Source organism: Chinchilla lanigera, unplaced genomic scaffold, assembly GCF_000276665.1.
Source record: "Chinchilla lanigera isolate Chin_1 unplaced genomic scaffold, ChiLan1.0 scaffold00005, whole genome shotgun sequence".
NCBI lineage: Eukaryota > Metazoa > Chordata > Mammalia > Rodentia > Chinchillidae > Chinchilla > Chinchilla lanigera.
This window is the reverse complement of record NW_004955406.1, coordinates 13,668,402-13,684,546: the sequence shown is the minus strand read 5'-3', so window position 1 is coordinate 13,684,546 and position 16,145 is coordinate 13,668,402. Positions and strand designations below refer to the sequence as shown.

At 41.9% G+C, this 16,145-nt stretch overlaps 1 long non-coding RNA gene across 2 annotated transcripts in view; it reads left to right on the top strand.

Moving 5' to 3' along the window:
* Nucleotides 1-16,145, top strand: part of LOC102005337 — an 84,089-nt gene that overhangs the window by 31,609 nt on the left and 36,335 nt on the right. For both annotated transcript variants that reach the window (XR_001236426.1, XR_001236427.1), the window contains exon 2: nt 3,969-4,140. This is a non-coding gene — a long non-coding RNA (uncharacterized LOC102005337). The remainder of the gene's footprint in view (nt 1-3,968; nt 4,141-16,145) is intronic.

The window sequence follows — 16,145 nt, the reverse complement described above, 5'->3', positions numbered from 1 at the left end:
CAGGAAGCTAGCCAGCCAGAAGGCTGGCGCTCCCCACCCGCAGCTCCCTGTGCGCCGGAAGCCCTCCTTCCGGGAAACCCCCAAGGCCGGGAGTGAGTTGTCGGTCCAAAGACCGGCGCTCCCCGCCCGAGACTCCCCGTGCGCTAGGGGCCCACCCTCAGGGAGCCAGCAGGCAGGAAGCTAGCCAGCCGGAAGACTGGCGCTTCCCGCCCGAGGCTCCCTGTGCACCGGAAGTCCTCCGTCCGGGGAACGACGAGGACAATAGGACCATATTAACAGTAGCAGGAGTCAAGCTGACCATCCTGCCTTCAGTAATTCCCTTTGCTTGCCAATCCACATCCCACAAAGGCAACATTTTTGTTCCTGAAACACCAAATACATTTTTCCCACTGAAACCCTGCGTACACAACTCACCAATACAATGTTGTCTCATGACTTTCTATTAAATATACCATCCACTTTACAATTTGTTCAGCTTCATGTTGTTTTCTTGCTTGTAATTTACTCCTGACCTGTCAGATTTTCAAATATCTTTCAACTAACCTATCACGTTGTACCACGTTTTGAGGCATTTCTTAATGAAAAGGTTTCCATTTGCTTCTACCATCATTTTTTGTTGTTGTTCCTTGGGGGCAAAGATTCTTCTCTACTCACCTTTGCTGCAACAACTAGCAGAATGCTTTCCATATAATAGTGAAATAATATCTGATAGAGGGACAGCATGGATAGATAGCCTTCTTGAACTGCGGGAAGGAGACCCCTTGAACTACATGGCAATTATCTTACAATGGAGATAGGTCCTTCTTCACTGAAATCATACTCTCAAGATGTGGTTAACTATGAAATGCTTATTTTGGAAAATATCCTTCAAGATTAAGTGGATCAAACAGATTTTACAAAAAGAAGAATTAAAACTAGTTAGGAAGCAACACTTGTAAATGATGATAACACTAAACACTTTTTTTCCCAAACATGCCACATTTTTATGAATCAGTACCTAGAAAAAGAAATGTATTTTATCTCTTGGTAAGCAGATAGAAGTTATGAAATGCACAGGATTTACAACAGATACATTTAAAATCTACAGACATGATCATTATTACCGTGTGCTGTTAACACTAGATCATGTTTACAGGGATTTTAAAATGAGGTAAGGTGATAGGCAGGTAAAAGTTCCCAAAGTTTATTTAATGGCTATAAAATGCTTTGAATTTTTATAAGCAGCATCAGACATAATGACTGCACTACCAGATACCTAACTCAGTCCTAGTTTACCGTCTCAGCCACCTCTTTCTGTCGCGCTCTCTCTGTTGTGTCTTCCAAGTGGATCCTAAGGAATACAGCCTTTTACTAGCAGAACTTTTGACAGTATGGTCATCGTTTCAGAAAGCAAGCTGCATATTAATTCCTTCACTATTGCAAAGATTGATCCAGAAACCAACATGTAGGCTACATGCAGCCTTGCTACTGGTCCTGGCCAATTCTGAGCCATGAAGTGGAACTGTCCTGTTGAAAGCTGGAAATACAGAACAGAAAGGCAGAAAAGAAGCTCGTGTAAGGGATGCCTATTGGAGGGGCCTCCACCCAGAGCAGCTAAGTCTAGCAGTAAGAAGGGATGAGCCTCTTGAGTGGCCGGGGGCAATCATGGGCTGTGGACTGTGTTAAACACGATGTAAGAAAGTAAGACCATGTGAGGAGAGAGCAGCAGGTGGTCAGGGCAGGCCTGTCGGAAACGGTGACATCTGAGATGAGACCTTTCAGGGAGCCAGGGAAGAGCGTTCAACCTTCAGCATATACTTGTCACGGGTCCCTCAAGTGGAAGGATTATAGGAGGGAACATGCTGACAGTAGCAGGGTGAACGTCTGAGGAGGACTGTGGCCTGCTGTCTGCAGTTGCCATCATCTGTTTTAGCATTACCATCATGACCCTTTGTCTTGGAATGCAGATTCTGAGAGGGAGCAAAGCGCTTCCCTGGTCATTACAAGCCGGTGCCTAGGAAGTGAGGCTCTACGAAGCCGAGAGAAGCTTGTGGAGCTGTGAGGTTCTACTTTGCCTTCTCTCCCTGACTCGGCACCTTCCAGGGGAGCAAGACGGAACGGGAGTGTGGGCAACTGCGGCCACAAGAGCGGTCCACAGCCCTGAGGGCTCTTCAGGCAGTTCCCAAGGACACTTCCCCCTCTGCAGACCAGCTCATCATACCAGGAGCTCCCATGGTTGCACCCAGGAAAAACCACAGCCTCACATGTGGGGGAAAAAAAGAGACAATTTTCCCAAGATTGTGCCTGAAGTAGGTACATACCTGTCAGATGGTATGCGTGTGGGTAGCGTGTGGGGTTATGAAAGAGTCTCCTGAGTCATAGCTTAAAAGCGCAGTTCTGATCGTGTCCCTGCCCTCCACAGTTCCTTCTCGCTGTTTTGACTTTGTCACGACCTGGGTAGAGACATCTTGAAAGGTTAGTCCAGCCCTTGCTCTGGGCTCTTGTCCAGAGTTTTGGACCAAACCTTGGATCCACAATCCAATCTGAGCTTTTCATCCTTGGCTGAGCGGCCTCAGCAGCTCCTGGAAAGGTAACTTTGTTTGATAGAGGATGTTGCAATTCTGGAAGGTGCATAAGTAAATTTGTTACTGTAATGAATACCTGAAATGACCAACTTATAAAGAGGAAGGTGTTTCTTCCCCTTCCCAGCTTTAGTCTGTGATCAGTCAGACTCATTGGTTTTAGGTCTCTTGGGTGGGGGTGCCCTGAGTGGCAGTAGTGGGTGGGGAGTATGTGGCTGAGCAATATTGCTCACCTCATGACTGGGAAGCAAAAGAGGAAGACTGGGGTCCCCACTTCCTTCACGCACCCAAAGATTCCCTATGTAGCCCAGGCTGGCCTCAAGCTTGGAGCAATTCTCCCGCCTCAGCCTCCTGACTGCTGGCATGTGCCACCATCCCTGGCTAGTTTTTTGCATCTAAGATTGCCCTGTCAGGAATTAGAAGGAGTTGGGATCACCAGATACATTAAACTTACAGATGCAATTTTAAATATCTAAGAAGTAATCAAAACCAAACATAACTCTTATACCAACGTTACTGAATTTAAAGCTAGAACAACAATAATCTTAATTTGAATGGGAGCACTTCAGAGATTTAAAAAATTTAAAGTAGGTTTAACTTAGATTTGAATCGCTCTTCCACACAGTAAGTCCTGACTCAGAGAGAAGGCTCCACCGCCTACCTCCTCCTCCTCCTTCATTGCAATTTCTCTCTTTGCCCTTCCTGTGGGCTTAAATTCTTGCTTCAGATCCTTACTGGGTCCAGAGGACCCACTGTCCTCCTTCTTGTCTTCCTTGTGTTGCTCCATTCCAGTGTCTCCTGAGTTGTCTTTTAAGATATTTTTAATTTATAGAGGTAAATTGATATAATAAACTGCACTTATTTGAAGTATACAGTTTAATACTTTCTTTGTTTTGTTTTGTGGTGCTAGTTATTGAACCCAGGACCGTGCACATACTAGGCAAGTGCTCTACCACTGAGCCACACTGCAGCCCTACAGTTTGATAATTTGGACATCTGTTTACAGCTATGAAATTTACCACAATCAGGGTAGCAAATATATTCATCACCCCCAAAAGTTTCCCTATGCTCTGTAATGACTCTCCTCTCCTAAACCAACTGATCTGATCTTTGTCACTAGGTTAAAGTACTTTTAATTTAAAGACTATGTAAAACTAGTTTTTAAAATTTACAATGTTAATTAACTAAATATCACTTATAAGACAGGAAACTGCCTTTTTTTTAAATGTGCAAGAGATTCTCTTTGACCTTAGAAACTTAATTCTACCCCTACATGTACGCAGGGGAAAATTATGGAAGGAAAAAAAGACAGTAGTTACTCCTGGGTGAAAGGAAGAGTTCCATTTTATTGTACAATCTTTTGGAGTATCTGAATTTTAAAAATCATATGTTTGATTACTTTTTCAGTGGGAAGCAAAAAATCAGTTTCTAAATGACCCATGGAGAAAGTCACATATTACATGTTCCTACATTATGGAACTGGTACCAAATGGAATAAAAAACACTCTGCATTAAGGAGTTGAAAGGCAACCAACTTCATTATGCCATTGGATTGATGGGGGATTGCTCGTCATCAGAGGTGAGCTGGTTTTGGAATTAGCTTATATAGGTTTTGTAAGCAAGAAGTACAGGAGCTTGAAAGTGTGGTGAATTTCTATTGGGTAGTGTCAGTCATCTCATTGCTGGGCAGAAAGTTCTTGAAGTAAGTGAGTAATAGTGTTGGTCATCTCTCATTACTGGGAAGAAAGTCCTTGAAACAAGTTAATAAAACAGGACATGTTTGTGGCCAGAAAGTACAGGGTGTATAGCTAAGTGTTCAAAGCATTAACTGCATTTCCACCCTTGGGCAGTGTTGGGAGTGGCTAGGACAGGGAGAGAATATTACATGAAAATTAGGTAGGGATCTTAATGGATCATGTCCAGGTTTTCAGACATTGAATTTGATGCTGTTCATATGCAACCAGATCTGATTCTGAGAGACAGTTTCTTGTTCCTTGACATTGCTGTGTAGATAGTAGGTTTCTAGAATCTTGAACCACATCTGCCAAATATGTTGAAATTCTCAGGGAGTTGTATTTTCCTTAAATTGAATAGCATGGTGAATTTCTGTTGGGTAGTGTTGGTCATCTCTTGTTGCTGGCAGAATGTCCTTGAAACAAGTTAGTAGAACAGGGCATGTTTATGGTCAGACAGTACAGGGTGTATAGCTAAGTGCAGTCAGATGGAGCTGGGTCAGGCTATCCATGGTTTGCAGCTGGGTGTAGCCAGTCAAGGATGACTGAGTCTAACTGTTGAGTTATATGGAGGGCTAGATAATCATATTTGTCCTACCATGGTATTAGACTATTAGATGATATTTAAAATTTCCATCACACGCAGATCAGGAAGCAAAAAGTTGATGTCATAGCAGCAGAAAGTAGAATAATGGTTCCTAAAGGGTGGAAGGGCAGGGAGAGGAAGAATGGGGGAGGTTGGATGATGTGTACTGAGATATAAGCAGACAGGAAGGAGGAGTTTCAGTCTTGTGCAGTACAGTACAGCGACTATAGTTTACAATGACTGATTTCGTATTTAACTTAAAAACTAGAAAAGGGGCACTCGAAGGCTCAAACTCAGAGAGAGGCCAAGTGTTTCAGGAGATGAAGTGCTAGTTAGTTGGAGTTGGTCGTTACACACTGTGCATGTCCGGTATCATCACGCTGTGCCCTGGAAATTATTACAACTGTTGTGCATCAATTAAAAAGGGACCTATGGAGATGTTGGGACTTCTAAAGAGCAGAAAGATGCAACCTGATAAAAAGAAAGGAGAGAAGAAAAGAGAAAGGCACCTAAGAGAGAACAAAAAGAAACGGAACAAACTTTTTTCATACAAAGAATGCAAAGTCTTACCAATTGCATAAGCAGAGCTTTGAACCAGTGAAGCCTTTTCATCAATGTGCAAGTATTCTGTTGATCCCTACCTAATTTTCATGTAATAGTCTCTCTTTCTCCTAGCCACTCCTAACACTGCCCAAGGGTGGATGTGCACTTAATGCTTTGAACACATACTGGCCTGTACTGAATGATGTTTCGTCACTGATCTCATGAGCCTGGTCCACAAAGAAGATAACGACAAAAAGTGATAAGGATGGTCCTTACCTGTCTCTATTTTGCTAGCGTAACCTTTCAGTGTATTCACATGGTAGATGCTCAATAAATATCATTCTTCTGTTTCCTCCTTAGAGGCTGCGCCTGACTTCATGAAGCCCTCCACTAATGCTACTGTAGACACTGCCTGGGAAGGCTGCAGGCTGGAAGCAGTTTGGCTCCCAAGCAAGGTGAGATTGCAGGGGCAGCAGTGGAATCCAGACAGTGCTTCCCCAGCCAAGGACAGCAGGTGCCACCATCTCCTCCACAGCAAGAGGAGCAGAATATTAAAATTAGATCAGCCAAATTAATTAATAACTACTGGTGATTGAACAACCCTTTAGGGTTTATATAATACCTTCAAACAGATTTTCTCATTTAGTTCTTGGAACAACCCATGAGGTCACCCATTTCATAGGAGAGAAAACTGAGACTCTAAGAGATTTAGTCATGGTCAAACCTTGGAGGTGGTGTGAGGGCTCCAGTCTAGGTTTTGAGATAGCAAATTTGATGCTGTTTATGTGCAGCCATGTCTGATTCTGAGAGGTAGTTTTCTTGGTCCTTGACATTGCTGCGTAGATAGTATGTTTCTAGAATCTCAGCTCACGTCTGCCGAATATGTTGAAATTCTCAGAGGGTTGTCTTTTCCGTAAATGGAACACCTCCTTTGTAGGAATGCCAAACTTGTGGCTATAAATTCATCATATGTACCCTTGAGCAGTTGATACTTCCAAGCAAATTTTAGCAACCCATTTTTACAGATTGTGGTGGGAAAAGTACCTGCCTAGCTCTTCACAGACTTTCAGAAAGCTGGCGTTCGCTGGCTGAAGTAGTCAGCATTCTTTAAACGAAAATGTATCTTGTTGGACACGCTAGTGTGTGAGTCAGCTTCCCACCGCTTTCCCAAACACCTGAGATAAATCAGCTTAGAGAGAAAAAGTGTACATTGGTTCACAGTGTCAGTCTGTGACTGAATGGCCCTGCTGCTTTGGCCTGTGGGGAGGTGGCCCACCATAACCACTGCATGGCTCAGCCGCAGAGGGAGAGAGGAAGGGGCCTCTGTCTGCAGTCCCCTCTGCTGGCGTGTCCCCAGTGTCCTCAAACCTTGGACTAGGCTCTGCCTCTGAAGTTTCCTCCATTTCCTACTGGGGAGTGCACCTTTAGCACATGGAGGCTCTCTTTTGGAGAACAGTCAGATGCAAGCTGTATCAGCTGCTAGGAGTCTTTAGCTGTCACTGTTTAAATTCCTTTTTAATGAGAACATTTTATAACCGAGCTGAGAAGTGTGTGCCAAGGAAGTCTGTCCCCCCAAATTACTAAGTATTGCAAACATAAAAAAAAGAAAAAAAGGGAATTCAGAGATGGATGGAGGGGCAGGAAGTAAAAGGATTTAAGATGTGTTATGTACACATACCAATTCCTCACATGGGATGTTAACTTTATGTACCATAAGCATGTACAAATAAGAAAATTATTAAGTAAACTAAATTATTCTGGCATAGTGTAAACTCTAAAAAGACACCATGCTTCAATTGACAGACAAAGCAACCACCTCTTAGCATTCAATACAAAACCCAGTCTGTATTTCACACCATAAAGTGACATACATTCCATGTGGATTAGGGAGTCGAAATTCACATGTGAGCCCAGCACATATAAGGCCCTTGATCCCCATCACCAGCACCGTATTAGAGAAGGAAAGAATTTCTTTTTAGTTTAAAGAGAAAAGAAACCAATAACAAAGTCACAACAACAAAGACAAAAACAAAACAACACAAAAACAATGGAAATGATACAGAATTTCAAAACAAGATAATAGCAAATTAACAATGGTTGTTGTATTACATACTGTTATCTTCAACAAAGTTGCTCAGATTACCAGATGTAAGAATGCAAGATTGATCAAACAATTAAGGAGAATAAAAAATAATAAAAAAAACCAGAAGTAATACAGAGCGTCACTAAGCAAGGTGGTAGGAATTCAGCAATGGTTGTTATATTGCATATTGTTGTCTTCAGATTAGTTGTTCAGATTACCAAATATAAGCATGCAAAATTGGTAAAAAAAAATTTAAGCATTAACTGTTCCTTTCAATAAGCAATTAGACACAAGCAGTACAATTGTCCCAGCCATCCTTGCATATACATATATATTTTTTCCCAAGAAGGAAAGAATTTTAAACATGAGATATAAATGAATAGAAGAAAATATACACAAGTATTATGTGATATTTGAATATATAGTTTAGAAAATAGGCAAAAGATAAAGTTTACCAAGAAAGAAATACAATTAACTAATAAATATATGCTGAATTATTCAACATCTCAAAAAAGTCAAATGAGCAACACACATTAAATCTATGATAATGGTTTTTATATGCTCAAATTGGCTGAAGTCTTGTATGATGATGGTAGAAGAAAAACATTTCTGTAGCTAATCTGGAAATGTTCACTAAGTGCTATAAAAATACTTATTTCATTGAGGTTAACAAGAAATATGCTGGATTTGTATGAAGAACGTGAATTTAAGAAAAGTGTTTTTCTCTTAAATTATTGTTATTATCATTATAATTCACCGTGAAGTAGACCATGTTCCTTCATGAAAAGGTTCAGCTTTGTAAATATATCAGTCTTCTTGAAATTAATTTTTGCAGAATAAAATTTCAAAAAAAAATCTAGTAGCATTTTAAGGGAAACCAGTGGGAATTTAAAGAAGTGATTTTTATCTTCTATTTCTGAGAAGTATATTTTAGGGTGCAGAAAATTTTATGATGGAAGACTAAATAGGCAGTGAAGCCAAGACTATTTAATTAGGAACAATAAGTTGGAAAGATGGATACAGTGAGATATTAATATACATTATAAAGCCACAGAAAGGAGAGACAAGGGTGGTACATGATCAATTGTATAATGCAGATGGATGAGAATAGAGTGACCACATAAAACTCTAGCATTCATGGGAATTTAGCATGTGATAAAAATGAAGAAAAAATAATTATTCAAAAGGCGATGCTGGGTAAGTTGTGGAAAAGAATAGGTTTTTACCTAGCTGCAATAACAAAACAAATTCCATAAAAATTAGCTAAATGGGGGAAATTGATATTATAAAACATTAGAAAACAAAGGTGAATGCTTACATGAGTTTGTAGTAAGAAAAGCCTTTTAAAGTAAACAGAAGGTATCAAGGAAAGATTATTAGAACTTAATAGACAATAACTCAAAACAAAGTTAATTAAATAGGTGAATAATTTAACTATTCACCTGCCTTCTCCCTGCCCTAAAAACTCTACAAAGTTAAATTTCTTAAGAAAAAAAACAAAAAAGCTTAGAGAGCTTATCTGTGACCATTCTCAAGTTGAATAATTTATTAGCAAAAGACTCAAAACTTATCATACTTACAGTTATAATTCTTTATTTGTATTATTGCGTTTGGTGCTGGGAATTGAACACAGGGCCTCGTGTTTCCCATGCAGGTGCTGTTTCCCATGCCGCTGAGCTATATCCCTGGCCCATGATTATAGTTTTTAAACATGGTGAAAGGAAATAGATTAGAGTCAGCAAGGGGAAGAAACTCAAAGGGCAGCATCAGGGGGGGACCCTAGTGTAGGTTTCCCTTCCCCTCCTCATAGAATCACCATTGCCTTCCTTCCTGGCCACAGCGGCTGACAATACAGAGTGTTGCTGACTGAGAGTCTTTGAGTGCAAAGAGTCAAAACCCCTATTATAAATCTCATTGTTACACTGTTTGGTGGTCAAAGCCCCCAGGCAAAGAAAGACATTGTTAACAGGCAGAGCATTCTGGAGGCCTCATCACCTCCAGGAGTTAAGGGCAAAAGCCAGAGTTTAGTTCTCAATATACAAAACTTATTTTACCTACTAAGTTGACAAAGTACAACAGACGCTATTGCTACTGGGACACATCCCTGGACATGTCAGCACACTCCAGTGGACTTCTAACTGCTAATCTGATGAGGACTTTCTTATTTTTATTTTGTAACTACAGAAATCCCTCTGCTACCTCCCTTCAAGTACCCCTCACTTAATGATTCTTGGGTTGATATATAAGTGGTTTCCCTATAGGTGGGATAGTTTGACACCTTGTGCATCATTTGCTGGAGTTTCGCTGCAAGATTAAGCTACAGCTGCCCACTGTGACAGCTGATTTAGTAACACATTCCTTCAGCAGCCTTTCCTTATCCATTGCCCCGATTGTTCCTTACATTACCCAGACAGACTTCTTGAACTTGAATTCCTAACTTAACATTTATACTTAAATGTAAGGGTGGCAGGAATATGTGGAAAAAAAATATTCTAATCAACTCCTTTGTGGAATGTAAATTGATCAACCTTTTTTGTTAGGGACTCTGGAAATATTTTTAAGTAGCCTTAAAATATGCACAGGCTTTGTGTTAGTCAGCTTTTTGTGACTATAACAAATACTTGAGGAAATCAGCTTACAAAGAGAAAAGGTATATCTGGGTTTACAGTTTTGGAGGTTTTAGTCCATGACTGGTTGGCCATTGCTTTGGGGCTTGTGGGGAGGAAGTGTAGCAGGGAAAAACCAACATCAATCCAAAGGGAAGACTCTTTCACCAAGGAGTTAGGAGGCAACTTTTACTATGCTCTCAGGCTGGGGAACCCAGAGGTTCAAATCACCAGCCCAGAGTCAGGCTTGAGTTCAGTTTAAATATGGTTTGTGAGTGGAAAGTACAGAGCTGATAGCAGGTATTACATGATTTGTTACATGGAATACAAGAATTATGTCATATTTTGTCAGGCAGGTTTACTTGAAAGGAATTGTTTAACATCCTGGGAAGGAGGGGAGGGAGGTGTGAGCAGAGCAAGTAGAGTTAAATGGGTCCTTGACTGGGCCAGTCTGTCCCAGACATGAAGTCCTTGAAGCAAGTTGGAAACAATATATATTTTTCTAACTAAGGAAAACACAAGCTGGACACAGTCAAGTTGGCGCAGCGCATTGTCAAAGAGAAGGAGGTCGTCAAGGCTATCTATGTGACAGTGTAGTCACAGGCTATGAAATGATTTCTAACTTTTGCTCTAATATGCCTACAAGTCTGCTATTCTGTGTGCTCTTACAGAAGCACATTGTGGCAGTAGTGGGTAGTCAGCCTGGCAACAATGAATGACTTCTTCTGCAGGTAAAACTTTCTGTCTTGTGTATTTAAGCTAAATTGCAACAACTAATTGACTATAATTGTCCTTTCACAAGCAAGCATGTACCTTAACAACTTTCCTTAGAGGCAGGTTAATTTTTGTTGAAAAGCTATTAATGAAAAATGTTTAAATTTGTCATGTACTCTACAAGTCTTCTCAGGGTGCCATAACAAAATATACTTTGTGGTTTAAATGACAAAAGTAGAAATTTGCTCTGTCGGTTTTGGAAGCCAGCAAGTCCAAAATCAAAGTATTGATCAGTTTGGTTCCTGGTAAGGGTGCTCTTCCTGGCTTGTAACTGGCTGCCGTCTCACCTTGGGCACACACAGTGGGAGAGAGAGTGAGCAAGCTCTCTGGGATTTCTTCTTTAAGGACGTTAATCCTTCTGGACCAGGACTCCACCCTCACAATCATTTAATCAGTATTATTTTCTTATTCCACATATGGTCACACTGAAGGTCAGAACTTCAACATAGTAATTTTGGGAAGACAAAATTCATTTCCTAGCACAGACCTTGAAGTAGCTTAGTTACTTAGTAAGTTTTACAACTTCCTTATCTGCCTTGTCCTTTCTGGCCTTGCCTGGGGTGCATTGTTGATGATTTTCTCTAGTAGCGCAGCCCTGACTGCCATCACTTTGAATCCACCCACATAGGCGTGTTTGATGCTGTTCTCCAAACATCCCGGTCTTCCTGCCTACCAGCAAGATGTGATTGCAATTGCCCGAGAAGCTAGAGTCTCACCAGTCCCCATAACCTTCCATTCCTGTCTCCGTCCTGTCCCATGTTGGTAGCCCAGCTCATAGATGGGACCTCAGTATTATTCACAACCAGGTCTCCAGATTTTCACTGAGATGAGTCTTAGGCTGTTGGGATTAGCGTTTAGTGTGTCGCTGTTTCCTCCATGGAGCATTAGATTGCTCTCCCAGTCAAGACCACATCTGTCACCTGACACTGAGAATTTCCTTGAGTTTCCTTCTGTGCCCAGGCTTAGAGTTTCTGAACTAAAAACCTGTGTGATCCCTGCTTACGTTTACTGTCCTGTTAGATACTGGATATTGATTACTCTCACGGCAATGTGAGTGCCCGCCTTTGTGAGAAGTGTTTCTCCAGCATTTGGTCCCCTACACCTTGCACACTTCTATACCCCCATTCATTTCATGACCCTAGAGCCTCCCGAACATTATTAAGTGATAACTCTGACAAAGCCGCCAAGAATTCAGACACACAGTCCTCTCCTGCCTGCCTTCTCTCCGCCTCTACTGACTCCCATCTGTCACCCCCTCGCCCACGCTGGCCTCGCTGATGTCTTCTGGCTCAGCACATGGAGGTGAAAACGTGAGAGGCAAAGAGTCAAGCTGCCACCTCAAAAACTCTCTTTTGTCGCAGCACACCAATTTATTGCTCATTTAATTTTTACGCCCGCTCTCCTAAGTGATGTTTTATATAAAACAAAGCATAAACGCCACAAGGCAAATTATGTAAGGTACAACAGGACCAAACAGCACCTGCATAATCCTAGTCACAATCGTCATGAACATATAATACTGTAACTGGGTACAGGGCAAGAATATATAGGGGAAGGTAGTCATTAAAATCTGTATTAATTTTCCAGAGACGCGGTAAGGAAGCATTACAAATGCAGTTGCTGAAACAATATAAAAGTCAATCTCATGGTTCTGGAAGCTGCAGGTCTGAGGTCACAGGGCCAGCAGGTTTGGATCCTTCTGAAAGCTGTCGGGGCGAATCCGTTCAATGCCTCTCCCTTAGCTTTCAGGAGTTTGCCTGCAATCTTTGGCGTTCCTCAGCTTGCAGCAGCACAATTTGAAGCATCACGTGGCGGCATTCTCCCGCGGTGGGTGTGTTTGTGCCCAAATCTTCCCTTCTACCAGAACACCAGTCCTATTGGATTAGGAGCCACTCTATTCCAGCCTGACCTCAGCTTAACTAACTACGTTTGCAGTAACTGTTTGACCAATTTGTATTTCAGTGCTTAGTCAGTGGTTCAGCATTCCTTAAAGACTTGAAGGTCAAAGTTTTGTTTTACTTATTTTTATCTTCGCAATGTCTGGCATAGGCATACATTTCCTGGCAAAGTGGTCCCATAGTGTTGAACTGGATTATCAATCAATGCTAAGATAAATCAATATACACACATTTGATACGTATATATGTATGTTTATGTATATGTATATTCACGTGTCAGGATCCTTGAAATCTAGACACGTCTCACAAAAGATGTTTATTTTACTTTTTAAAATGGTGTTTATTATTTACTTGTCAATTTTTCTCACTTCATGTGAATGTTAAAAATGTAAATAATATGCTCCTTAGCTGTTTGGAAGATGGCTGTGGGGAAAATAGACACATTATGAGATATCAATTATTGGATGAACCCTAAGAAATACCAAGACAAAAAGAGAATGCTCCAAATTCAAACTTACCCCTTTGGAGACTGCTTATTCAGGTCATAAATGGTTTTTTTCTTTTACAAAAGGGATCCACACAGGTCTAGGCTTGACTACCAATTAACCTAAAGCTCTAAGGACTAATGAATGGACTTAGTTTGTGGGATCTTTTTGTATTAGGGAACATGTTTTAGCTTAGATGTTTTTATAGGAGTAACAACAGAGTCTTTGAGTTACATCTGGCACATATAATGGATATAATCGTTATGTTTGCATGTGACTCTTAATACATTTATTTGTACCTACAGAGTATGACTAACTTCTGCAGTGACCCACTCTATAGGCTCCTCTTCCTAGTGTGTCTGCTTACACGAATCCCTCCTGCCATGTGCACACTTTTTCAAAAATTTGTCAGGGAATGTGCACCCCAAATGATTTCTTCTTGTAACAAGCAAGAAGCAGTGAGATGTAATGAAAGCCATTACAGTGCTTTCTCCACAATACTTTCCCTGTCTTTCCTGAAGTGTTACTCTATGATTTTCCCTCCTAATCCGTGATGCTGTATTAAATGTTTATTGTCTCAACTAGGCTAACAGGTTTGTAACATTCGCACTTGATAGGGAGAAAATGAAGACTTTATAAAGTTTATTTACACTACACATAAAAATGTTGAAATCGTTGGTGAGCAGCAGGAAGGTTTTAAAATGCTGGTTATAAATTCTGTGTACTCAGGATGACACGAAATATATTTGTGTGTTTTAGACGCCTGACCGGGTAAGATAGCGCATTCCAGTCCTTCCAGGGTTGTTCCTGCTCAGAGATATGTATAAGATTCCCTGGTAGCTGCCATATCCTGGTGACAGAGTTGGAAACTACCGGAGGTTCAGAGCATAAACCTGTTACTCATTAAAAGCATATTTTTTTTTCTTGAGGCAGCCAGGGACTTAAATCTGTTTTTGCTAAAACCAAAACAAAGAAAAAGTCACTGTTCACTTGGGTTTATAGATGCCTAAGAGGTAACTAAAAGCAGAACCAAGCTTGGCCTTCATTTTGTAACTGTCTTCTTTTTTACCTTAAGACTTTGGGTCAGATCTCTGCTCAGTTCTGCATAGAGGCATGGCAGTCCTTACCAGGTATCTGCCTAAAAGCTGACAATACAAGGGTAATTAGTCCTACATTTACATAATCTGTCTCATCCCCCTGTAGGTCTGAGGGTGTCAAGATGAGAGATTTACAAGGGCATTCAACTACCAATGAGTACCCAAAAGTCTCTAGCCATAGCTGGGCACAGTGATGCACACCTGTAACTCCAGCACTCTTGGAGGCTGAAGCAGGAGGATCTCAAGTTGAAGTGAAGCCTGGCAACTTAGCACTTAGTGAGAGCCTGTCTTAAAATTTAAAAGAAGTTAAATGGCTCAGGGATGTAGCTCAGTGCAAAGGCTTTGGGGTTTAATTCCCACTGTGGGAAAAAAAAATGTTCAGTCCTTATCCTAAACCTATGGGTCACCCCGGGTTCCAGCAGAACCTTGAAAAACCGAGGGCGCCCCAGGCAGAAGTAACTCATGCAGCCTGGGCTGAGTGATCAGGGCTTCTTCCAGACCAGAGCTGAGGTTGTGATCAACCAAACCCACCCCACCCCACTGATGAGAAGTGGGTCCCTGTTCCTTTGTTACCAGGTCAGTCTGCTCCTCCATTTGTTACCAGGTCAAGCTGAAGTCACTTCCAAATCGGATCTTACTTTCACTCTGGCTATGGAATCTGCCAGGCACACCTCACACTGATGATTCTTTAAGTGTTTTTCTGTGAAGGTGAGCCAAGAACCTATCTGTTCCCATTTCCTCTTTGGGAGGGCATCCTCGGGCCCCAACCTACCACTCTGGGACCCCACAACCAGGTGAGTGGTGGGCTCCGTGGCCCTTTTGAAGTGGAAAGCAGCGCAGAGCTGCCGGGGTTGACTCCACAGCTGTAGGCGAGGCTCTTTGTCCCGAGGACTGTGATAAAGGTTAAAAATAAAGTAGAGCTCCTGACTGTATTACAGGGACTCAAAGCCTGGGCCTGCAGAGGCCCCATGGGTAATTTCATTTTATATTCATCTTTATTGCCTTCAAAGTTTGCACCAGATCCCTGCTTAGCTCTGCCACTAGGCATGTTCATCGCTTAAGGAGTGTCTATCTAAAAGCTGGTGATGTAAGATTTATTAGCTCTAACTTTACCTAACTTGTCTCATTCTGCTTCATAACTGACGACCTTGAAATAAGAATCACAGTTATTTTCAGGGGCAGTCAGTTGCCAGTTCTTACACTGTCCTGTACCAGATCCTCTGGAGTGACGGTGCCGAGAGTCTTGAGTCTTTCCCTCACCCTGCAGGCTCCTTCGATTCCAGGAAGAGCAAAGCCCCATAGATCATCCAGTGCTGAGCTTCCCCTCTCCCCACACAGCAGCCAGCATCATGGGCGGTGGCTCGTCCTAGTCTCCAGAGCCACCTCCCGGAACCGGTCCTGAGATACTCATCAACCAGACAATGGTTCAGCTTCAGCTGGGACCACCTGCCCTGCCAGGGACACCAACCCTAACCCTTGCCTTTGCTCTCTTTCCTATAAAATCTCAAGTTTCTACCAGCCTCTCAAAGCCATTTGGAACCTCTTTATCTGTCTTCCTGGCCTGGCCATGCTGATAGCAGTTCTTTTCTGCCCTTCATCGTTAATCTTATCTCCTTGATTGGCTCTTTGAGACAGGCAGTGGAGCTTGATGTGTTGGGACCCCTGGACCCCAGATTTTTGCCCTAAAACTGTGGTGAAAGAGGGCTTCCTGAGGAGAAAGGTAGCTATTGGATTACAGGGCTTGCTTTCCAAAGCAGCAGCCAGCAGCTTCAACCTAGC